The following is a 26,313-nucleotide window of genomic DNA, read 5'->3' on the forward strand; positions in this document are numbered from 1 at the left end:
TGATTTCCTTCATAGGCATTAAGAACAGCGAGTGGAAGTGTGATGAACATGTTTGGGAATTTAGCCAAGGGTGTGGGCTAGAGGGACAAGTGTGTCAGAGCCTAGAGGGGGCATATAGATAGGAGGATAGCATTGTAAGAGTTAATAAGATTGTTAGTTTAAGCGGAAAGAGAGAGAGAGCAGAGAGGTTAGAGTAGATGTCAGAGGAGAGTTTAATTAAGCAGAGGCAAATCAGTGGGACAGGTAAGATGGGGTGAGGGGAATGACTGATTGTGAATGATGAGAGCAGAAGAGGTCATGTACAACTAGAGCCTTGTTAGTCAGAGAACGGACATTCCAGATGGCATAGGAGAAGGGAAGAGAAAAGTAAGGAAAGGAATGTGGATTACATTAGATAGGTTAACACTCTTAGCAGGGAGGCAGAGGCAGGGAGGCCCGATGTGTATATGAGCAGGTTCAAGATTATAAGAGATATCCCACACATCAGCAAACATAGAAGGAGACACAGAGATAGGTGTAGAGAGAGACAGAGATAGCTCTATGTAGAGAGAGAGGGACGTAGAGAGAATGAGACAGATAGGCGCAGAGAGAGGGGGCGCAGAGAGAGGAGGCGCCAAAAGAGGGGGCGCAGAGAGAGGGGGCACAGAGAATAGGATATTAAAGAGTGCTTTTCATTGAGCAGTGCAGAAATAGCTGCAATAGAGGTCTGTACAAATGGTGCAGTGTGTAGACACATGCAAAGGTAGGGGAAGGAAAGAGGAGAACATGTGGATAAAAGCAGGAGTGTGGAAGTTAGAGAAATTAGAAAAGTTTAACAGAGGAGTGAGGAAACAGCAAGCAGAAAGAACAAGAGAGAGGTTACATTGGGATGACGTTCTGTGGTAAAGAGAAAATGCTAGGAGAGAGCTTTCAAATATTAGAGGACATGAATTGAGGGAGCAAATGTATAAATCAAAACCTGAGGGGGAGGTATAGCACGAAAGCTTGCACAGCAGATTATAGTCTTAATGTTGCGTGTACCTGTCAGGGTATTCAAGAAGTTAAATTCTCACAAGTGCAGAGTTCATGATGAAATGCTGAATCTAGTCCCCCTCCAATTTAATTTTAATATAACTTTTCCATTCTTCATTACTGCAAAAAGCAAACAAAACAAAACCACATTGCATTACTATTTTCAAAATGGATTGAATGGCATACTCAACAGTGACTGTGTGATGCCAATATTCCCCACTCACTCGTAGTGAAGCACATATTGTACTAGTGTTGAAAGTAGGCCGGTAGAGTCAGGTACGCAGTACTGATAAAACAATAAGTGCCCGTCGTAAGTACCAGCTCCGCAACAGTGCGGGCATCACATTAGTGACGTGGATGAACATATATGGATAAGCCCATATTAAGGCATCACGTGACCAGAGCCGTCACTGACTGGGTATACGTAAAGACGCAGGGAGATGCAAGGAAAGGGAGGGAGAGAGACAGGGAGAAGATGTGAAACGGAGGAAGGCACGGATGGAGGGAGTTCTTCCGAGCTTCTGCGGGCCTCTCTCTTTCACTGGTGCATGCCGGGAGCTGGTCCCAACATCCACAAAGTGTGTGTGTATTATTGGTTGTATTTTATGGGGGTAGGAGGGTAGTGTGTATATTGTGTGTGTGGGAGTATTATATTGTGTGTAGAGGTGCAGAGGAGAGTACTAGATTGTGTATCTTGTGTAAGGGTGTTGTGTATATTGTGTTTGGAGCTATAATATTATTGGGGAGATTAGTATTGAGGAGGTATTATAGTGTGTATTGTGGGGAGTATTAGTGTGTGTATTGTTTGTGGGTGACAGATGCTGGGGGTATGCAGCAATCCCTGCACTGAGGTCCGAGGCGGCTCTGCATCGCTCGCACGCACTGTGGACGACCAAGCATGTGCCCATGATAATCATGGCCTTAGAGGGATGAGTGTGTCAGAGCCTAGAAGGGGTATATATATAATGGAGGAGGGAGGAGGAAGGAGGAGGAGGGAGGAGGAGATGATAGCATTGTAAAAGTTAACAAGATAGTTAGTTTAAGCAGAAAGTGAGGAGAGGTTAGAGATAAGGGTAGATGTCAGAGGAGAGAGTTCAATTAAGCTGAGGTATCGAGTAGGACAGGGGTGAGGGGAATGAGAGGTGGTGGATGAGAGCAGAAGAGGTCATGTACAAATAGACCTTGTTAGTCAGAGAGCAGTCATTCCAGAGGGCACGTGAGAAGTGAAGAGTAAAGTGAGACATGGAATGTGGATTATATTAGATGGGTTAATACGCTTAGCAGGGAGGTGGAGAGAGAGAGGCAAGAGGCAGAGAGTGGTGCAGGGGTTGAGGAAGAGATGTTGCATGTACCTTATCAGAACATTAAAGAACATCAATTCACACTGGTGCAGAGTTGATGATGAATCCAGTTCACCTCCAATTCAATTTTAACAGAAATGTTTCATTCTTCATTACTGAAAAAAAAGAAAAGTAAAAAACATTTCATTACTATTTTCAAAATGGATTGAATTCCCCCAACAATGACTATGTGTTACCAATATATCCCTCTCAGTCCCACTGCAGCATATACTGTACCAGTGTGAAAGTAGGAAGGTACACAGTACCGGTAAAACAATACGTGCCGGTACTATGCACCATATGAATTATAAGGGGATGTAAATCTCCCAGTCTCTCTCCATATCCGCAACAGAGCGGGCTCCGGTCAGTGGCATGGATGCCCATATATGGGTATGCTCATATTTGGGCATCCCATGTCACTGACCGGAGCCGGCTCTGAGTATAGGGATATATGCGGAGACGCAGAGGTGCAAGGAAATGGGAGGAGGCACGGTGAGAAACAGGGAGAGACCACAGGAAGATAGAGGGCAACAACTTCCACAAGGTACTTGTATGGGTATAATTGTTTGTATTTTGTGCAGAGGGGGTAATTTCAGATAAAATACAATTCTCCACCCTCTACGAAACAATTCCACTTTGTTCAGTAAGCCAGAAAGTCTTGGTCCCATGTGGACTGAATTTAATGCAAATAAGGTCCTTTATACACAAGTAAAGAATAAAGTTACTTATTCTCTACTGTAAGAAGTGCCACATTGCCCACTATTTGGGTCCTGTGCCCAGATTGTGACCATGCATGGCAGAGGTGAGATTCCCCCAACTCCAATTTGCTACACTCTCCAAGAGAGATAATTGTGATCAGAGGTGGAACTAGGGGAGGGTGTGAGCAGGGTCACTGCCCAGGGAGTAACCTGACTGGGGGCACGGAAATCTCATTTAGTGCATATGTTGCGGCACTGCATTGATTGACCGGTCAATCTGCACTGCTGCCTGTCACAGTGACATCCTGATCGGGCACTGTGATCAGCTATAGCACTGACCCAGGTGAGATAGTTCAGCACTTTACAAGGAGGGAACAGATGTTCTGGGTGACAGATGCTGGAGGTAGGCCAAGACTGTTGGCCAGAGTAACGTGGAGACTTACTGCACTCTGCATGCCCATCCTCTCCCTGACATCAGGGGAAGGAAGTGGCCCTGGGGTGTGTGTAGGTATGCCAGATGTCAGTGTATGCATAAGTAAGTATGCCTGTGTAGTGGGAGGTGTAGGGGCGTTAAGCTGGAGGACTTAAAACAGGCACAAAAGCACATAGATACCTCTGATTATACCGTACCAAATGCTGATAATATCATGCTGTAGCTGCACTTTACAGAAGATGATGCAGATGTCATCATTGGTTGGTGGGTTCATTAAATCAATCCATCATATCATAACCACACTGTGCATATGATGTACTGAATCAGTAACACCAGGAAGACATCTCCATGTTAGGAGTAGAGTTGAAGTTAACAGAATATGTCCAGCACTGTGGTGTGTAGCCCATAAATAATAATTGTGCACATTACCAGAACAACATACTGTCAACTGCAAGATCATTTTGCTGCTTGTAGCGTATGCTCATCCTGTACAGTGTTGTAGTAGATCCCTCTCTTCAGTGTTCACTGCAACAAAAGTAAGACATTGCATTAATATTACAGACGTTTGGGGGCTGAAATCTCACTTCGCTGCGGACAATTTCCCTTTGCATAAGATTCTTGTGATTATGTCAATGATGATCAATAACTGCATCATAACACAGCCGCTCTATACAGAAGATGTACTTGCTCTCATTGGTCATTGAGGTAATACGTCACACAATGTACAGATATAGCAAGGATTATTTCTCCCACTTGTGCATTATGGCATTATGATGGGAAATGTTGTGAGATTCTGCATTATCAGCATCACTGAATCTTTTGGAAATTAAGTGATATTCTATGTTTTAATGCAATATTATGGGTGATCAGCCGGTAAAATAATAATAGCTTGCTGTATCTGTAGCCATGCTCTACCCATGATGTGCTGAACCAATGACTGCAGAGAGATTCAGAGTGCTAAACATGACTGGAACGCATCTCTGAATAATGGGCAGCAAAGCAGTGCAGAATAGGAGGTGAAAGTATTTAAAATGGAAGATCCTTAGCAGCTGTGTGGGGAGTAGACAGTACAGACTGACCAAGTAAATGGTAAAAGGAGTAACTTCAACATTACTTGGCTTTGTTCTCCACATTGAAGCTTTCCTCCTCTTTAAATCACTAATACTGATGCCATGTGTAACCTGTACTGAGAGTTATATAATCTACTGGCCTAGATGAAACCATATGATGCAAACAGGATCCATCCCACTCCAGATTCATAGAATTGAACCACCTCAACCTTTCATAACAATCACATAGAACTGCAGCTGTGCGCTACTGCACATGTTCTTGTTATGAATGGTAGTAGATGTGGTCCTTGGGTCTTTACTTCATATTGTAGCCACCCTCTACTCATGATGTATTGAATCAACGAAAACTTGCATGGTTCAGATCACAGGAAGGGGTAGAGTAGAGATGAAAATATTCAATGTGAAACCCGTAGCAGCCGGATTGTGTGGAGTCAATAAAACGACAAATACTAAATGGTAAATGAGAAATATACACATTGCTTATCTGTCTCTGTGTAGTAATTTTCCTTCTCTTCAACTGTCCTTCAAATTTTCTCTTTTGCAAGAAAAGGAACACATGGCTTCAATATTCACTTCTGTTCTGCAGTCATCCCTCCTGAAATAAAAGTTAAGCATTGCATTGTTATTATGATAATACATACAATAAACCTTGCTCCAAACCATTTGATGCAAAGCAAATCCACCTCCCACCCACAGCTGTGCTCCTTCTAGAGCATGCATGTCAAACTCCAGTCCTCGAGGGTCCCAAACAGGCCAGGTTTTCAGTAGGGATATCCTGAAAACCTGGCCTGTTTGCTGCCCTCGAGGACTGGAGTTTGACATCCTTGTTCTTGAGCTTCTACCACGCAAGTCATCCATGTGAGTGACACTGTACTGCAGTCCTGGTCTGCACACAATCTACTGAATCAATGACATCACACTGTAAAGGCAATCTACAAGATGTGCTATGTCTTCTAACTTTTTTCTTTCTCCTGGCCTCATGGAGATGTTACTCCCTCTACCCACTACAAACTCCTCCATCCTGGCCCGCACCTAACATCACCATACACCCTGGACTACTCAAAAGCCTTGCACTATCTACTGAATGTTGGTGGAGAACTCTAAAAACCAGCACACCAACCACTGCTCACTCTAATGGAAAACACCACAAATTTACAACTTGTAAACAACTACCCAAATTTCTTCTCATACTATTACTCTCTCTAGCAGGTGATGTTGAAACTAACCCAGGTCCTCCCATTTCAGCTCTGTCCCATGCCCCTGAGAATTCCACCTTTAAATTCCAAAAAGGGCTATCTGTCGCCCATATAAACATCCGGAGCCTGCTGCCCAAACTAGACGAACTAAGGGCATGGTGCCTTATGCATAAACCCAAAGCCATCATTCTTACAGAAACATGGCTATCCTCTAAAACCCCTGATGCAAATATTGCCATTCAGGGATACTCCATTTTTAGGAGAGATAGGTCAAAGAGAGGAGGAGGGGTGTTATTTTATATTGCAGACACCTTACAATTTACACTGCTACATTGCCCACCAAGTCCACCCTCTTTTGAAACTCTAGTTGGCAAAATCTGCCTCCCCTTTTCTAAGCCCATCTTGCTTGCTGGCATCTACCGCCCCCCTAAAGCCCTTCCACAATCCTTGACTGATATCACCCAATTTCTTGCCTCCATTTCCTCTCTGAATGAGAAGAGTGAGCTGCTAGTTCTTGGGGATTTCAACTTCAATTGGCTTGACCCTAAAAACCACAAAATCCAGATACAACTCAAGTCACTTAACCTATCGCAACTCATTTCCCAACCCACACGAATAAACCTGAAGTCGCATAACCATTCCTTGCTAGACTGGATTCTCTCCTCAAACCCCAGCAGAATCCAATCCTCTGGCATCCTTCCTGACATTTTCAGTGACCATGCAATAGTGTACTGTGTAAGGAAAATTAAACCGCCCCATTCAAGCCCCAAAGTTCTCCTAACTAGAACATTTAAAAACTTTAACCCACAACAGTTTCTGGATGACCTTACCAACTGCCCATGGCACAGAATCGATTTAATTCCCGACCCTGATTCTGCGCTCGACTATTTCCAATCCGAGTTCTTAAAACTCTGCGATACCCATGCTCCACTACGCAAAATAAGGGTACGGGGGGCCCACCTTCCATGGGTTACACCTGACCTTATAGCACTCTACCAGTTCAGGGATGCCTTGTGGAAAAGCTACAAAGTAACTGGCACTACCAAGGATCTCAATCACTACAGATGCCTGCGGAACGTGTGCACAAGGCAAACAAGGCATGCAAAAGCACAATATTACTCTGACAATCTCCTCCAGAATACATCAAACCCAGCTAATTTCTGGAAGGTTATCAACAATATATTCCAGCCTCCTAACCATCAACAACCAAGTAATATCACTAAGGGGGATATTACTCTGACAAACCCCACTGACATTGCAAATGCATTCAATGATTACTTTGTGGGGTGTGCCACTAACCTATTAGCGAAACGCAGCACAAACCCCAAACCTGAATCTCATCCTGGGAGTACCCCTATAGTCCCACCCCCTCCCAACACTGCCCACAATTTTCAATTTAGCCCAGTATCTGAAGAGGAGATTACACAAGCGCTCCTCAAACTAAAACTAAGCAGCCAATGTGGACCCGACTTACTACAATCTAGGTTCCTACGACTTGGTGCCCCAGCCATTGCCAAACCAATTGCGTCGATAGTCAACTCTATCCTGTCTGCAGGCCATATCCCTAAGACATGGAAAACTGCCAGAGTTGTCCCAATCTTCAAAAGAGGGGACAAAAACACTGTCTCAAACTACAGGCCAATCTCACTTCTCCCAATTCTATCCAAAGTTATGGAAAAATGTGTCCACTCCCAATTAAGCGAGTTCTACACCAAGACAAATTTCCCTAGCCAATTCCAGTCTGGGTTTCGTCCCAAACACTCCACCGTAACTACCCTGCTAAAAGTTTGCAATGAAATCCAGTGTGGAATGGAACGGGGACAACTCACTGGTGCAGTATTCCTAGATTTTGCAAAGGCTTTTGACACAGTTGATCATGCTATCCTGCTTAACAAACTCCAGAGCTCTGGAATAGGGAAACATGCTTTAAACTGGTTTCAGTCCTACCTATCAGGAAGATCCCAACATGTGTCCATCTCAGGCTCTAACTCCAACCCCCTGGATATCACCTGTGGTGTCCCGCAAGGCTCTGTTCTGGGGCCCCTACTCTTCTCAGTGTTCATTAATGATCTTCCCACAGCTTGTAAGGAAGCCTCAATACACATGTATGCAGATGACACAATCCTGTATGCACACAGCCATAGCCTCTCTGACCTTCAACACATACTTCAGTCTGACTTTTTGAGACTCGAAAACTGGATTTCCCAAAACAAACTGTTTTTAAACACTGACAAGACTGTAACAATGGTATTTGGGACCAAGACTAAATTTGTAAAGCTTCCAGTGACTGAGCTCCTGATTAGAACCAACGCTAAAACCACCCTAACACCTGTCACTAGTTTTAAATACCTGGGCTTATGGTTTGACTCCCACTTAACATTCGGGATGCACATTGATACCCTGACAACCAAGACCTATGCCAAACTAGGGGTACTTTACAGGAACAAATCCTCCCTAAGTCTCCTGGTCAGAAAGCGTATTGCACAGCAGATGCTAATGCCAATTATTGACTATGGAGACATAGTATATGGCTCGGCTCCTCAAACCCACCTTAGCAAACTTGACACCCTCTACAATTCAATTTGTCGTTTTGTTCTCCAATGCAACTACAACACACATCACTGCGAAATGCTCAAAGAACTAGATTGGTCATCACTAGAGTCTAGGCGCAAAGTTCACCTTTCCTGTCTCACCCTCAAATACTTTCTGGGCAAGCTACCCAGCTACCTGAACAAGCTCCTCACCCCTACCACATGCAGTACCTATCACCTGAGATCAGACTCCAAAAGACTATTCATGGTCCCAAGACTCAACAAAGTATCCGGACGTTCCTCCTTCTCCTTCCGTGCACCCCAAAACTAAAACAACCTACCAGAGACTCTCATATCCACCACCAGCTTAAGTTCTTTCAAATCTAAGGCTGTCTCACACTTTAATCTGGTCTGTAACTGTTTCATAAGCTCATAATATATATTTTCTTTAACTGTGCATGCAATGTCTTGTATATAAATGTATACCTTGTTCATTTATGTAACTGTATTTGTAACCATGTATTATTTGTTTTACTCTGTGCCCAGGACATACTTGAAAACGAGAGGTAACTCTCAATGTATTATTTCCTGGTAAAATATTTTATAAATAAATAAATAAGATGTATTAGTTGTCCACACTTCCGAAATGTTACTTTTATGTCCAAATCACTTATTCCCATGACCTGATATTTGTATTTGTTATTTATAGGATTGTCACAAAGAGTTGATGAGGTCACCAAATGATAGTATGTAGAGAGAAAGAGAGATCTCAGAACAGAGCCCTGATGTATACCCACAGACAGATCAATAGAAGACGAAGACATGTTAGCAACAGAGATGGAGAATGTGTGACAGGAAAGTTATGATGAAAACCAGGATAGAACTGTGTTACGGATACCAAGAGAGAGTTTAGAATATGAAGGAGGAGAGTGATTGAGAGCATCAAACGCAGCAGATAGATCAAGTAGGATTAGTAGGGAAAAGTGACCTTGGGAATTTGCTTTAAGCACAGTCTGTAGAACGAGCTGTACGAAAGGCAGGTTGTAAAGGATCCAGGAGGGCATGTGATTTAAGAATGTTGACATTCTAGCAATTAGGAGACAAACAGCAGGAGGGATACAGGGCGGTAGTTAGTAAGGCACATAGGGTGTAGGTTGTTTCTGAGAAAAGGGTGACCACTACAGGCTTAAAGTAAGAGGGTAAAGAGCCAGAGAATAGGGAGGAATTGAAGATGTGGGTGAGAGTGGGGACTAAGAGATGCAGTAAGGTGTGAGGGGATACGATCTAGAGGGCATGTGGTAGAGGGAGAAGAGAAGATGATTAGCTTCCAGCTCTGTAAGAGAAGAAAAGGAGTCAAATGCAGAAGGAGAATTAGGTAGAAGGAGAGAAGGGGGAAGGGACAGAAGGAATCTCCTTGTGGGTGGCATCCACCTTGCCTCTGAAGTAGTCAAATGCTTGAGGAGAAGTGAAGGAAGGATGGCAAGTGTGAGGAGAAGGTTAGTGGAGGGAGTCAAATACAGGGAAAAAAAGACAGCGTAAATTAAATTTGAGTGTTGATGAATGTGAAAAAAAAGTAGTGTGGTTTGGCCCCAGAGAGCAGCTTTATACAGGACTGGAGACATTTTTACTGTAGAAAAATCAAATATCAATTGTGTGATTTCCTTCATAGGCATTAAGAACAGCGAGTGGAAGTGTGATGAACATGTTTGGGAATTTAGCCAAGGGTGTGGGCTAGAGGGACAAGTGTGTCAGAGCCTAGAGGGGGCATATAGATAGGAGGATAGCATTGTAAGAGTTAATAAGATTGTTAGTTTAAGCGGAAAGAGAGAGAGAGCAGAGAGGTTAGAGTAGATGTCAGAGGAGAGTTTAATTAAGCAGAGGCAAATCAGTGGGACAGGTAAGATGGGGTGAGGGGAATGACTGATTGTGAATGATGAGAGCAGAAGAGGTCATGTACAACTAGAGCCTTGTTAGTCAGAGAACGGACATTCCAGATGGCATAGGAGAAGGGAAGAGAAAAGTAAGGAAAGGAATGTGGATTACATTAGATAGGTTAACACTCTTAGCAGGGAGGCAGAGGCAGGGAGGCCCGATGTGTATATGAGCAGGTTCAAGATTATAAGAGATATCCCACACATCAGCAAACATAGAAGGAGACACAGAGATAGGTGTAGAGAGAGACAGAGATAGCTCTATGTAGAGAGAGAGGGACGTAGAGAGAATGAGACAGATAGGCGCAGAGAGAGGGGGCGCAGAGAGAGGAGGCGCCAAAAGAGGGGGCGCAGAGAGAGGGGGCACAGAGAATAGGATATTAAAGAGTGCTTTTCATTGAGCAGTGCAGAAATAGCTGCAATAGAGGTCTGTACAAATGGTGCAGTGTGTAGACACATGCAAAGGTAGGGGAAGGAAAGAGGAGAACATGTGGATAAAAGCAGGAGTGTGGAAGTTAGAGAAATTAGAAAAGTTTAACAGAGGAGTGAGGAAACAGCAAGCAGAAAGAACAAGAGAGAGGTTACATTGGGATGACGTTCTGTGGTAAAGAGAAAATGCTAGGAGAGAGCTTTCAAATATTAGAGGACATGAATTGAGGGAGCAAATGTATAAATCAAAACCTGAGGGGGAGGTATAGCACGAAAGCTTGCACAGCAGATTATAGTCTTAATGTTGCGTGTACCTGTCAGGGTATTCAAGAAGTTAAATTCTCACAAGTGCAGAGTTCATGATGAAATGCTGAATCTAGTCCCCCTCCAATTTAATTTTAATATAACTTTTCCATTCTTCATTACTGCAAAAAGCAAACAAAACAAAACCACATTGCATTACTATTTTCAAAATGGATTGAATGGCATATTCAACAGTGACTGTGTGATGCCAATATTCCCCACTCACTCGTAGTGAAGCACATATTGTACTAGTGTTGAAAGTAGGCCGGTAGAGTCAGGTACGCAGTACTGATAAAACAATAAGTGCCCGTCGTAAGTACCAGCTCCGCAACAGTGCGGGCATCACATTAGTGACGTGGATGAACATATATGGATAAGCCCATATTAAGGCATCACGTGACCAGAGCCGTCACTGACTGGGTATACGTAAAGACGCAGGGAGATGCAAGGAAAGGGAGGGAGAGAGACAGGGAGAAGATGTGAAACGGAGGAAGGCACGGATGGAGGGAGTTCTTCCGAGCTTCTGCGGGCCTCTCTCTTTCACTGGTGCATGCCGGGAGCTGGTCCCAACATCCACAAAGTGTGTGTGTATTATTGGTTGTATTTTATGGGGGTAGGAGGGTAGTGTGTATATTGTGTGTGTGGGAGTATTATATTGTGTGTAGAGGTGCAGAGGAGAGTACTAGATTGTGTATCTTGTGTAAGGGTGTTGTGTATATTGTGTTTGGAGCTATAATATTATTGGGGAGATTAGTATTGAGGAGGTATTATAGTGTGTATTGTGGGGAGTATTAGTGTGTGTATTGTTTGTGGGTGACAGATGCTGGGGGTATGCAGCAATCCCTGCACTGAGGTCCGAGGCGGCTCTGCATCGCTCGCACGCACTGTGGACGACCAAGCATGTGCCCATGATAATCATGGCCTTAGAGGGATGAGTGTGTCAGAGCCTAGAAGGGGTATATATATAATGGAGGAGGGAGGAGGAAGGAGGAGGAGGGAGGAGGAGATGATAGCATTGTAAAAGTTAACAAGATAGTTAGTTTAAGCAGAAAGTGAGGAGAGGTTAGAGATAAGGGTAGATGTCAGAGGAGAGAGTTCAATTAAGCTGAGGTATCGAGTAGGACAGGGGTGAGGGGAATGAGAGGTGGTGGATGATGAGAGCAGAAGAGGTCATGTACAAATAGACCTTGTTAGTCAGAGAGCAGTCATTCCAGAGGGCACGTGAGAAGTGAAGAGTAAAGTGAGACATGGAATGTGGATTACATTAGATGGGTTAATACGCTTAGCAGGGAGGTGGAGAGAGAGAGGCAAGAGGCAGAGAGTGGTGCAGGGGTTGAGGAAGAGATGTTGCATGTACCTTATCAGAACATTAAAGAACATCAATTCACACTGGTGCAGAGTTGATGATGAATCCAGTTCACCTCCAATTCAATTTTAACAGAAATGTTTCATTCTTCATTACTGAAAAAAAAGAAAAGTAAAAAACATTTCATTACTATTTTCAAAATGGATTGAATTCCCCCAACAATGACTATGTGTTACCAATATATCCCTCTCAGTCCCACTGCAGCATATACTGTACCAGTGTGAAAGTAGGAAGGTACACAGTACCGGTAAAACAATACGTGCCGGTACTATGCACCATATGAATTATAAGGGGATGTAAATCTCCCAGTCTCTCTCCATATCCGCAACAGAGCGGGCTCCGGTCAGTGGCATGGATGCCCATATATGGGTATGCTCATATTTGGGCATCCCATGTCACTGACCGGAGCCGGCTCTGAGTATAGGGATATATGCGGAGACGCAGAGGTGCAAGGAAATGGGAGGAGGCACGGTGAGAAACAGGGAGAGACCACAGGAAGATAGAGGGCAACAACTTCCACAAGGTACTTGTATGGGTATAATTGTTTGTATTTTGTGCAGAGGGGGTAATTTCAGATAAAATACAATTCTCCACCCTCTACGAAACAATTCCACTTTGTTCAGTAAGCCAGAAAGTCTTGGTCCCATGTGGACTGAATTTAATGCAAATAAGGTCCTTAATACACAAGTAAAGAATAAAGTTACTTATTCTCTACTGTAAGAAGTGCCACATTGCCCACTATTTGGGTCCTGTGCCCAGATTGTGACCATGCATGGCAGAGGTGAGATTCCCCCAACTCCAATTTGCTACACTCTCCAAGAGAGATAATTGTGATCAGAGGTGGAACTAGGGGAGGGTGTGAGCAGGGTCACTGCCCAGGGAGTAACCTGACTGGGGGCACGGAAATCTCATTTAGTGCATATGTTGCGGCACTGCATTGATTGACCGGTCAATCTGCACTGCTGCCTGTCACAGTGACATCCTGATCGGGCACTGTGATCAGCTATAGCACTGACCCAGGTGAGATAGTTCAGCACTTTACAAGGAGGGAACAGATGTTGTGGGTGACAGATGCTGGAGGTAGGCCAAGACTGTTGGCCAGAGTAACGTGGAGACTTACTGCACTCTGCATGCCCATCCTCTCCCTGACATCAGGGGAAGGAAGTGGCCCTGGGGTGTGTGTAGGTATGCCAGATGTCAGTGTATGCATAAGTAAGTATGCCTGTGTAGTGGGAGGTGTAGGGGCGTTAAGCTGGAGGACTTAAAACAGGCACAAAAGCACATAGATACCTCTGATTATACCGCACCAAATGCTGATAATATCATGCTGTAGCTGCACTTTACAGAAGATGATGCAGATGTCATCATTGGTTGGTGGGTTCATTAAATCAATCCATCATATCATAACCACACTGTGCATATGATGTACTGAATCAGTAACACCAGGAAGACATCTCCATGTTAGGAGTAGAGTTGAAGTTAACAGAATATGTCCAGCACTGTGGTGTGTAGCCCATAAATAATAATTGTGCACATTACCAGAACAACATACTGTCAACTGCAAGATCATTTTGCTGCTTGTAGCGTATGCTCATCCTGTACAGTGTTGTAGTAGATCCGTCTCTTCAGTGTTCACTGCAACAAAAGTAAGACATTGCATTAATATTACAGACGTTTGGGGGCTGAAATCTCACTTCGCTGCGGACAATTTCCCTTTGCATAAGATTCTTGTGATTCTTGTGATTATGTCAATGATGATCAATAACTGCATCATAACACAGCCGCTCTATACAGAAGATGTACTTGCTCTCAATGGTCATGGAGGTAATACGTCACACAATGTACAGATATAGCAAGGATTATTTCTCCCACTGGTGCATTATGGCATTATGATGGGAAATGTTGTGAGATTCTGCATTATCAGCATCACTGAATCTTTTGGAAATTAAGTGATATTCTATGTTTTAATGCAATATTATGGATGATCAGCCGGTAAAATAATAATAGCTTGCTGTATCTGTAGCCATGCTCTACCCATGATGTGCTGAACCAATGACTGCAGAGAGATTCAGAGTGGTAAACATGACTGGAACGCATCTCTGAATAATGGGCAGCAAAGCAGTGCAGAATAGGAGGTGAAAGTATTTAAAATGGAAGATCCTTAGCAGCTGTGTGGGGAGTAGACAGTACAGACTGACCAAGTAAATGGTAAAAGGAGTAACTTCAACATTACTTGGCTTTGTTCTCCACATTGAAGCTTTCCTCCTCTTTAAATCACTAATACTGATGCCATGTGTAACCTGTACTGAGAGTTATATAATCTACTGGCCTAGATGAAACCATATGATGCAAACAGGATCCATCCCACTCCAGATTCATAGAATTGAACCACCTCAACCTTTCATAACAATCACATAGAACTGCAGCTGTGCGCTACTGCACATGTTCTTGTTATGAATGGTAGTAGATGTGGTCCTTGGGTCTTTACTTCATATTGTAGCCACCCTCTACTCATGATGTATTGAATCAACGAAAACTTGCATGGTTCAGATCACAGGAAGGGGTAGAGTAGAGATGAAAATATTCAATGTGAAACCCGTAGCAGCCGGATTGTGTGGAGTCAATAAAACGACAAATACTAAATGGTAAATGAGAAATATACACATTGCTTATCTGTCTCTGTGTAGTAATTTTCCTTCTCTTCAACTGTCCTTCAAATTTTCTCTTTTGCAAGAAAAGGAACACATGGCTTCAATATTCACTTCTGTTCTGCAGTCATCCCTCCTGAAATAAAAGTTAAGCATTGCATTGTTATTATGATAATACATACAATAAACCTTGCTCCAAACCATTTGATGCAAAGCAAATCCACCTCCCACCCACAGCTGTGCTCCTTCTAGAGCATGCATGTCAAACTCCAGTCCTCGAGGGTCCCAAACAGGCCAGGTTTTCAGTAGGGATATCCTGAAAACCTGGCCTGTTTGCTGCCCTCGAGGACTGGAGTTTGACATCCTTGTTCTTGAGCTTCTACCACGCAAGTCATCCATGTGAGTGACACTGTACTGCAGTCCTGGTCTGCACACAATCTACTGAATCAATGACATCACACTGTAAAGGCAATCTACAAGATGTATTAGTTGTCCACACTTCCGAAATGTTACTTTTATGTCCAAATCACTTATTCCCATTACCTGATATTTGTATTTGTTATTTATAGGATTGTCACAAAGAGTTGATGAGGTCACCAAATGATAGTATGTAGAGAGAAAGAGAGATCTCAGAACAGAGCCCTGATGTATACCCACAGACAGATCAATAGAAGACGAAGACATGTTAGCAACAGAGATGGAGAATGTGTGACAGGAAAGTTATGATGAAAACCAGGATAGAACTGTGTTACGGATACCAAGAGAGAGTTTAGAATATGAAGGAGGAGAGTGATTGAGAGCATCAAACGCAGCAGATAGATCAAGTAGGATTAGTAGGGAAAAGTGACCTTGGGAATTTGCTTTAAGCACAGTCTGTAGAACGAGCTGTACGAAAGGCAGGTTGTAAAGGATCCAGGAGGGCATGTGATTTAAGAATGTTGACATTCTAGCAATTAGGAGACAAACAGCAGGAGGGATACAGGGCGGTAGTTAGTAAGGCACATAGGGTGTAGGTTGTTTCTGAGAAAAGGGTGACCACTACAGGCTTAAAGTAAGAGGGTAAAGAGCCAGAGAATAGGGAGGAATTGAAGATGTGGGTGAGAGTGGGGACTAAGAGATGCAGTAAGGTGTGAGGGGATACGATCTAGAGGGCATGTGGTAGAGGGAGAAGAGAAGATGATTAGCTTCCAGCTCTGTAAGAGAAGAAAAGGAGTCAAATGCAGAAGGAGAATTAGGTAGAAGGAGAGAAGGGGGAAGGGACAGAAGGAATCTCCTTGTGGGTGGCATCCACCTTGCCTCTGAAGTAGTCAAATGCTTGAGGAGAAGTGAAGGAAGGATGGCAAGTGTGAGGAGAAGGTTAGTGGAGGGAGTCAAATACAGGGAAAAAAAGACAGCGTAAATTAAATTTGAGTGTTGATGAATGTGAAAAAAAAGTAGTGTGGTTTGGCCCCAGAGAGCAGCTTTATACAGGACTGGAGACATTTTTACTGTAGAAAAATCAAATATCAATTGTGTGATTTCCTTCATAGGCATTAAGAACAGCGAGTGGAAGTGTGATGAACATGTTTGGGAATTTAGCCAAGGGTGTGGGCTAGAGGGACAAGTGTGTCAGAGCCTAGAGGGGGCATATAGATAGGAGGATAGCATTGTAAGAGTTAATAAGATTGTTAGTTTAAGCGGAAAGAGAGAGAGAGCAGAGAGGTTAGAGTAGATGTCAGAGGAGAGTTTAATTAAGCAGAGGCAAATCAGTGGGACAGGTAAGATGGGGTGAGGGGAATGACTGATTGTGAATGATGAGAGCAGAAGAGGTCATGTACAACTAGAGCCTTGTTAGTCAGAGAACGGACATTCCAGATGGCATAGGAGAAGGGAAGAGAAAAGTAAGGAAAGGAATGTGGATTACATTAGATAGGTTAACACTCTTAGCAGGGAGGCAGAGGCAGGGAGGCCCGATGTGTATATGAGCAGGTTCAAGATTATAAGAGATATCCCACACATCAGCAAACATAGAAGGAGACACAGAGATAGGTGTAGAGAGAGACAGAGATAGCTCTATGTAGAGAGAGAGGGACGTAGAGAGAATGAGACAGATAGGCGCAGAGAGAGGGGGCGCAGAGAGAGGAGGCGCCAAAAGAGGGGGCGCAGAGAGAGGGGGCACAGAGAATAGGATATTAAAGAGTGCTTTTCATTGAGCAGTGCAGAAATAGCTGCAATAGAGGTCTGTACAAATGGTGCAGTGTGTAGACACATGCAAAGGTAGGGGAAGGAAAGAGGAGAACATGTGGATAAAAGCAGGAGTGTGGAAGTTAGAGAAATTAGAAAAGTTTAACAGAGGAGTGAGGAAACAGCAAGCAGAAAGAACAAGAGAGAGGTTACATTGGGATGACGTTCTGTGGTAAAGAGAAAATGCTAGGAGAGAGCTTTCAAATATTAGAGGACATGAATTGAGGGAGCAAATGTATAAATCAAAACCTGAGGGGGAGGTATAGCACGAAAGCTTGCACAGCAGATTATAGTCTTAATGTTGCGTGTACCTGTCAGGGTATTCAAGAAGTTAAATTCTCACAAGTGCAGAGTTCATGATGAAATGCTGAATCTAGTCCCCCTCCAATTTAATTTTAATATAACTTTTCCATTCTTCATTACTGCAAAAAGCAAACAAAACAAAACCACATTGCATTACTATTTTCAAAATGGATTGAATGGCATATTCAACAGTGACTGTGTGATGCCAATATTCCCCACTCACTCGTAGTGAAGCACATATTGTACTAGTGTTGAAAGTAGGCCGGTAGAGTCAGGTACGCAGTACTGATAAAACAATAAGTGCCCGTCGTAAGTACCAGCTCCGCAACAGTGCGGGCATCACATTAGTGACGTGGATGAACATATATGGATAAGCCCATATTAAGGCATCACGTGACCAGAGCCGTCACTGACTGGGTATACGTAAAGACGCAGGGAGATGCAAGGAAAGGGAGGGAGAGAGACAGGGAGAAGATGTGAAACGGAGGAAGGCACGGATGGAGGGAGTTCTTCCGAGCTTCTGCGGGCCTCTCTCTTTCACTGGTGCATGCCGGGAGCTGGTCCCAACATCCACAAAGTGTGTGTGTATTATTGGTTGTATTTTATGGGGGTAGGAGGGTAGTGTGTATATTGTGTGTGTGGGAGTATTATATTGTGTGTAGAGGTGCAGAGGAGAGTACTAGATTGTGTATCTTGTGTAAGGGTGTTGTGTATATTGTGTTTGGAGCTATAATATTATTGGGGAGATTAGTATTGAGGAGGTATTATAGTGTGTATTGTGGGGAGTATTAGTGTGTGTATTGTTTGTGGGTGACAGATGCTGGGGGTATGCAGCAATCCCTGCACTGAGGTCCGAGGCGGCTCTGCATCGCTCGCACGCACTGTGGACGACCAAGCATGTGCCCATGATAATCATGGCCTTAGAGGGATGAGTGTGTCAGAGCCTAGAAGGGGTATATATATAATGGAGGAGGGAGGAGGAAGGAGGAGGAGGGAGGAGGAGATGATAGCATTGTAAAAGTTAACAAGATAGTTAGTTTAAGCAGAAAGTGAGGAGAGGTTAGAGATAAGGGTAGATGTCAGAGGAGAGAGTTCAATTAAGCTGAGGTATCGAGTAGGACAGGGGTGAGGGGAATGAGAGGTGGTGGATGAGAGCAGAAGAGGTCATGTACAAATAGACCTTGTTAGTCAGAGAGCAGTCATTCCAGAGGGCACGTGAGAAGTGAAGAGTAAAGTGAGACATGGAATGTGGATTACATTAGATGGGTTAATACGCTTAGCAGGGAGGTGGAGAGAGAGAGGCAAGAGGCAGAGAGTGGTGCAGGGGTTGAGGAAGAGATGTTGCATGTACCTTATCAGAACATTAAAGAACATCAATTCACACTGGTGCAGAGTTGATGATGAATCCAGTTCACCTCCAATTCAATTTTAACAGAAATGTTTCATTCTTCATTACTGAAAAAAAAGAAAAGTAAAAAACATTTTATTACTATTTTCAAAATGGATTGAATTCCCCCAACAATGACTATGTGTTACCAATATATCCCTCTCAGTCCCACTGCAGCATATACTGTACCAGTGTGAAAGTAGGAAGGTACACAGTACCGGTAAAACAATACGTGCCGGTACTATGCACCATATGAATTATAAGGGGATGTAAATCTCCCAGTCTCTCTCCATATCCGCAACAGAGCGGGCTCCGGTCAGTGGCATGGATGCCCATATATGGGTATGCTCATATTTGGGCATCCCATGTCACTGACCGGAGCCGGCTCTGAGTATAGGGATATATGCGGAGACGCAGAGGTGCAAGGAAATGGGAGGAGGCACGGTGAGAAACAGGGAGAGACCACAGGAAGATAGAGGGCAACAACTTCCACAAGGTACTTGTATGGGTATAATTGTTTGTATTTTGTGCAGAGGGGGTAATTTCAGATAAAATACAATTCTCCACCCTCTACGAAACAATTCCACTTTGTTCAGTAAGCCAGAAAGTCTTGGTCCCATGTGGACTGAATTTAATGCAAATAAGGTCCTTTATACACAAGTAAAGAATAAAGTTACTTATTCTCTACTGTAAGAAGTGCCACATTGCCCACTATTTGGGTCCTGTGCCCAGATTGTGACCATGCATGGCAGAGGTGAGATTCCCCCAACTCCAATTTGCTACACTCTCCAAGAGAGATAATTGTGATCAGAGGTGGAACTAGGGGAGGGTGTGAGCAGGGTCACTGCCCAGGGAGTAACCTGACTGGGGGCACGGAAATCTCATTTAGTGCATATGTTGCGGCACTGCATTGATTGACCGGTCAATCTGCACTGCTGCCTGTCACAGTGACATCCTGATCGGGCACTGTGATCAGCTATAGCACTGACCCAGGTGAGATAGTTCAGCACTTTACAAGGAGGGAACAGATGTTCTGGGTGACAGATGCTGGAGGTAGGCCAAGACTGTTGGCCAGAGTAACGTGGAGACTTACTGCACTCTGCATGCCCATCCTCTCCCTGACATCAGGGGAAGGAAGTGGCCCTGGGGTGTGTGTAGGTATGCCAGATGTCAGTGTATGCATAAGTAAGTATGCCTGTGTAGTGGGAGGTGTAGGGGCGTTAAGCTGGAGGACTTAAAACAGGCACAAAAGCACATAGATACCTCTGATTATACCGCACCAAATGCTGATAATATCATGCTGTAGCTGCACTTTACAGAAGATGATGCAGATGTCATCATTGGTTGGTGGGTTCATTAAATCAATCCATCATATCATAACCACACTGTGCATATGATGTACTGAATCAGTAACACCAGGAAGACATCTCCATGTTAGGAGTAGAGTTGAAGTTAACAGAATATGTCCAGCACTGTGGTGTGTAGCCCATAAATAATAATTGTGCACATTACCAGAACAACATACTGTCAACTGCAAGATCATTTTGCTGCTTGTAGCGTATGCTCATCCTGTACAGTGTTGTAGTAGATCCGTCTCTTCAGTGTTCACTGCAACAAAAGTAAGACATTGCATTAATATTACAGACGTTTGGGGGCTGAAATCTCACTTCGCTGCGGACAATTTCCCTTTGCATAAGATTCTTGTGATTATGTCAATGATGATCAATAACTGCATCATAACACAGCCGCTCTATACAGAAGATGTACTTGCTCTCAATGGTCATGGAGGTAATACGTCACACAATGTACAGATATAGCAAGGATTATTTCTCCCACTGGTGCATTATGGCATTATGATGGGAAATGTTGTGAGATTCTGCATTATCAGCATCACTGAATCTTTTGGAAATTAAGTGATATTCTATGTTTTAATGCAATATTATGGATGATCAGCCGGTAAAATAATAATAGCTTGCTGTATCTGTAGCCATGCTCTACCCATGATGTGCTGAACCAATGACTGCAGAGAGATTCAGAGTGGTAAACATGACTGGAACGCATCTCTGAATAATGGGCAGCAAAGCAGTGCAGAATAGGAGGTGAAAGTATTTAAAATGGAAGATCCTTAGCAGCTGTGTGGGGAGTAGACAGTACAGACTGACCAAGTAAATGGTAAAAGGAGTAACTTCAACATTACTTGGCTTTGTTCTCCACATTGAAGCTTTCCTCCTCTTTAAATCACTAATACTGATGCCATGTGTAACCTGTACTGAAAGTTATATAATCTACTGGCCTAGATGAAACCATATGATGCAAACAGGATCCATCCCACTCCAGATTCATAGAATTGAACCACCTCAACCTTTCATAACAATCACATAGAACTGCAGCTGTGCGCTACTGCACATGTTCTTGTTATGAATGGTAGTAGATGTGGTCCTTGGGTCTTTACTTCATACTGTAGCCACCCTCTACTCATGATGTATTGAATCAACGAAAACTTGCATGGTTCAGATCACAGGAAGGGGTAGAGTAGAGATGAAAATATTCAATGTGAAACCCGTAGCAGCCGGATTGTGTGGAGTCAATAAAACGACAAATACTAAATGGTAAATGAGAAATATACACATTGCTTATCTGTCTCTGTGTAGTAATTTTCCTTCTCTTCAACTGTCCTTCAAATTTTCTCTTTTGCAAGAAAAGGAACACATGGCTTCAATATTCACTTCTGTTCTGCAGTCATCCCTCCTGAAATAAAAGTTAAGCATTGCATTGTTATTATGATAATACATACAATAAACCTTGCTCCAAACCATTTGATGCAAAGCAAATCCACCTCCCACCCACAGCTGTGCTCCTTCTAGAGCATGCATGTCAAACTCCAGTCCTCGAGGGTCCCAAACAGGCCAGGTTTTCAGTAGGGATATCCTGAAAACCTGGCCTGTTTGCTGCCCTCGAGGACTGGAGTTTGACATCCTTGTTCTTGAGCTTCTACCACGCAAGTCATCCATGTGAGTGACACTGTACTGCAGTCCTGGTCTGCACACAATCTACTGAATCAATGACATCACACTGTAAAGGCAATCTACAAGATGTATTAGTTGTCCACACTTCCGAAATGTTACTTTTATGTCCAAATCACTTATTCCCATGACCTGATATTTGTATTTGTTATTTATAGGATTGTCACAAAGAGTTGATGAGGTCACCAAATGATAGTATGTAGAGAGAAAGAGAGATCTCAGAACAGAGCCCTGATGTATACCCACAGACAGATCAATAGAAGACGAAGACATGTTAGCAACAGAGATGGAGAATGTGTGACAGGAAAGTTATGATGAAAACCAGGATAGAACTGTGTTACGGATACCAAGAGAGAGTTTAGAATATGAAGGAGGAGAGTGATTGAGAGCATCAAACGCAGCAGATAGATCAAGTAGGATTAGTAGGGAAAAGTGACCTTGGGAATTTGCTTTAAGCACAGTCTGTAGAACGAGCTGTACGAAAGGCAGGTTGTAAAGGATCCAGGAGGGCATGTGATTTAAGAATGTTGACATTCTAGCAATTAGGAGACAAACAGCAGGAGGGATACAGGGCGGTAGTTAGTAAGGCACATAGGGTGTAGGTTGTTTCTGAGAAAAGGGTGACCACTACAGGCTTAAAGTAAGAGGGTAAAGAGCCAGAGAATAGGGAGGAATTGAAGATGTGGGTGAGAGTGGGGACTAAGAGATGCAGTAAGGTGTGAGGGGATACGATCTAGAGGGCATGTGGTAGAGGGAGAAGAGAAGATGATTAGCTTCCAGCTCTGTAAGAGAAGAAAAGGAGTCAAATGCAGAAGGAGAATTAGGTAGAAGGAGAGAAGGGGGAAGGGACAGAAGGAATCTCCTTGTGGGTGGCATCCACCTTGCCTCTGAAGTAGTCAAATGCTTGAGGAGAAGTGAAGGAAGGATGGCAAGTGTGAGGAGAAGGTTAGTGGAGGGAGTCAAATACAGGGAAAAAAAGACAGCGTAAATTAAATTTGAGTGTTGATGAATGTGAAAAAAAAGTAGTGTGGTTTGGCCCCAGAGAGCAGCTTTATACAGGACTGGAGACATTTTTACTGTAGAAAAATCAAATATCAATTGTGTGATTTCCTTCATAGGCATTAAGAACAGCGAGTGGAAGTGTGATGAACATGTTTGGGAATTTAGCCAAGGGTGTGGGCTAGAGGGACAAGTGTGTCAGAGCCTAGAGGGGGCATATAGATAGGAGGATAGCATTGTAAGAGTTAATAAGATTGTTAGTTTAAGCGGAAAGAGAGAGAGAGCAGAGAGGTTAGAGTAGATGTCAGAGGAGAGTTTAATTAAGCAGAGGCAAATCAGTGGGACAGGTAAGATGGGGTGAGGGGAATGACTGATTGTGAATGATGAGAGCAGAAGAGGTCATGTACAACTAGAGCCTTGTTAGTCAGAGAACGGACATTCCAGATGGCATAGGAGAAGGGAAGAGAAAAGTAAGGAAAGGAATGTGGATTACATTAGATAGGTTAACACTCTTAGCAGGGAGGCAGAGGCAGGGAGGCCCGATGTGTATATGAGCAGGTTCAAGATTATAAGAGATATCCCACACATCAGCAAACATAGAAGGAGACACAGAGATAGGTGTAGAGAGAGACAGAGATAGCTCTATGTAGAGAGAGAGGGACGTAGAGAGAATGAGACAGATAGGCGCAGAGAGAGGGGGCGCAGAGAGAGGAGGCGCCAAAAGAGGGGGCGCAGAGAGAGGGGGCACAGAGAATAGGATATTAAAGAGTGCTTTTCATTGAGCAGTGCAGAAATAGCTGCAATAGAGGTCTGTACAAATGGTGCAGTGTGTAGACACATGCAAAGGTAGGGGAAGGAAAGAGGAGAACATGTGGATAAAAGCAGGAGTGTGGAAGTTAGAGAAATTAGAAAAGTTTAACAGAGGAGTGAGGAAACAGCAAGCAGAAAGAACAAGAGAGAGGTTACATTGGGATGACGTTCTGTGGTAAAGAGAAAATGCTAGGAGAGAGCTTTCAAATATTAGAGGACATGAATTGAGGGAGCAAATGTATAAATCAAAACCTGAGGGGGAGGTATAGCACGAAAGCTTGCACAGCAGATTATAGTCTTAATGTTGCGTGTACCTGTCAGGGTATTCAAGAAGTTAAATTCTCACAAGTGCAGAGTTCATGATGAAATGCTGAATCTAGTCCCCCTCCAATTTAATTTTAATATAACTTTTCCATTCTTCATTACTGCAAAAAGCAAACAAAACAAAACCACATTGCATTACTATTTTCAAAATGGATTGAATGGCATATTCAACAGTGACTGTGTGATGCCAATATTCCCCACTCACTCGTAGTGAAGCACATATTGTACTAGTGTTGAAAGTAGGCCGGTAGAGTCAGGTACGCAGTACTGATAAAACAATAAGTGCCCGTCGTAAGTACCAGCTCCGCAACAGTGCGGGCATCACATTAGTGACGTGGATGAACATATATGGATAAGCCCATATTAAGGCATCACGTGACCAGAGCCGTCACTGACTGGGTATACGTAAAGACGCAGGGAGATGCAAGGAAAGGGAGGGAGAGAGACAGGGAGAAGATGTGAAACGGAGGAAGGCACGGATGGAGGGAGTTCTTCCGAGCTTCTGCGGGCCTCTCTCTTTCACTGGTGCATGCCGGGAGCTGGTCCCAACATCCACAAAGTGTGTGTGTATTATTGGTTGTATTTTATGGGGGTAGGAGGGTAGTGTGTATATTGTGTGTGTGGGAGTATTATATTGTGTGTAGAGGTGCAGAGGAGAGTACTAGATTGTGTATCTTGTGTAAGGGTGTTGTGTATATTGTGTTTGGAGCTATAATATTATTGGGGAGATTAGTATTGAGGAGGTATTATAGTGTGTATTGTGGGGAGTATTAGTGTGTGTATTGTTTGTGGGTGACAGATGCTGGGGGTATGCAGCAATCCCTGCACTGAGGTCCGAGGCGGCTCTGCATCGCTCGCACGCACTGTGGACGACCAAGCATGTGCCCATGATAATCATGGCCTTAGAGGGATGAGTGTGTCAGAGCCTAGAAGGGGTATATATATAATGGAGGAGGGAGGAGGAAGGAGGAGGAGGGAGGAGGAGATGATAGCATTGTAAAAGTTAACAAGATAGTTAGTTTAAGCAGAAAGTGAGGAGAGGTTAGAGATAAGGGTAGATGTCAGAGGAGAGAGTTCAATTAAGCTGAGGTATCGAGTAGGACAGGGGTGAGGGGAATGAGAGGTGGTGGATGAGAGCAGAAGAGGTCATGTACAAATAGACCTTGTTAGTCAGAGAGCAGTCATTCCAGAGGGCACGTGAGAAGTGAAGAGTAAAGTGAGACATGGAATGTGGATTACATTAGATGGGTTAATACGCTTAGCAGGGAGGTGGAGAGAGAGAGGCAAGAGGCAGAGAGTGGTGCAGGGGTTGAGGAAGAGATGTTGCATGTACCTTATCAGAACATTAAAGAACATCAATTCACACTGGTGCAGAGTTGATGATGAATCCAGTTCACCTCCAATTCAATTTTAACAGAAATGTTTCATTCTTCATTACTGAAAAAAAAGAAAAGTAAAAAACATTTCATTACTATTTTCAAAATGGATTGAATTCCCCCAACAATGACTATGTGTTACCAATATATCCCTCTCAGTCCCACTGCAGCATATACTGTACCAGTGTGAAAGTAGGAAGGTACACAGTACCGGTAAAACAATACGTGCCGGTACTATGCACCATATGAATTATAAGGGGATGTAAATCTCCCAGTCTCTCTCCATATCCGCAACAGAGCGGGCTCCGGTCAGTGGCATGGATGCCCATATATGGGTATGCTCATATTTGGGCATCCCATGTCACTGACCGGAGCCGGCTCTGAGTATAGGGATATATGCGGAGACGCAGAGGTGCAAGGAAATGGGAGGAGGCACGGTGAGAAACAGGGAGAGACCACAGGAAGATAGAGGGCAACAACTTCCACAAGGTACTTGTATGGGTATAATTGTTTGTATTTTGTGCAGAGGGGGTAATTTCAGATAAAATACAATTCTCCACCCTCTACGAAACAATTCCACTTTGTTCAGTAAGCCAGAAAGTCTTGGTCCCATGTGGACTGAATTTAATGCAAATAAGGTCCTTAATACACAAGTAAAGAATAAAGTTACTTATTCTCTACTGTAAGAAGTGCCACATTGCCCACTATTTGGGTCCTGTGCCCAGATTGTGACCATGCATGGCAGAGGTGAGATTCCCCCAACTCCAATTTGCTACACTCTCCAAGAGAGATAATTGTGATCAGAGGTGGAACTAGGGGAGGGTGTGAGCAGGGTCACTGCCCAGGGAGTAACCTGACTGGGGGCACGGAAATCTCATTTAGTGCATATGTTGCGGCACTGCATTGATTGAC

At 43.6% G+C, this 26,313-nt stretch overlaps 1 long non-coding RNA gene across 1 annotated transcript; it reads right to left on the reverse strand.

Annotated features, from left to right (window-relative positions):
* Positions 1-1,019: 1,019 nt before the first annotated feature.
* Positions 1,020-14,233, reverse strand: LOC142476429 (uncharacterized). The gene is made up of 7 exons (XR_012791670.1): positions 13,848-14,233; positions 12,300-12,403; positions 10,954-11,064; positions 5,028-5,147; positions 3,912-4,007; positions 2,364-2,467; positions 1,020-1,131 (listed from the first exon to the last, which is right to left on the reverse strand). It is a non-coding gene; the product is annotated as an uncharacterized LOC142476429 (long non-coding RNA).
* Positions 14,234-26,313: the final 12,080 nt, after the last annotated feature.

The sequence above is a fragment of the Ascaphus truei genome, unplaced genomic scaffold (assembly GCF_040206685.1).
Source record: "Ascaphus truei isolate aAscTru1 unplaced genomic scaffold, aAscTru1.hap1 HAP1_SCAFFOLD_1596, whole genome shotgun sequence".
Classification (NCBI taxonomy): domain Eukaryota; kingdom Metazoa; phylum Chordata; class Amphibia; order Anura; family Ascaphidae; genus Ascaphus; species Ascaphus truei.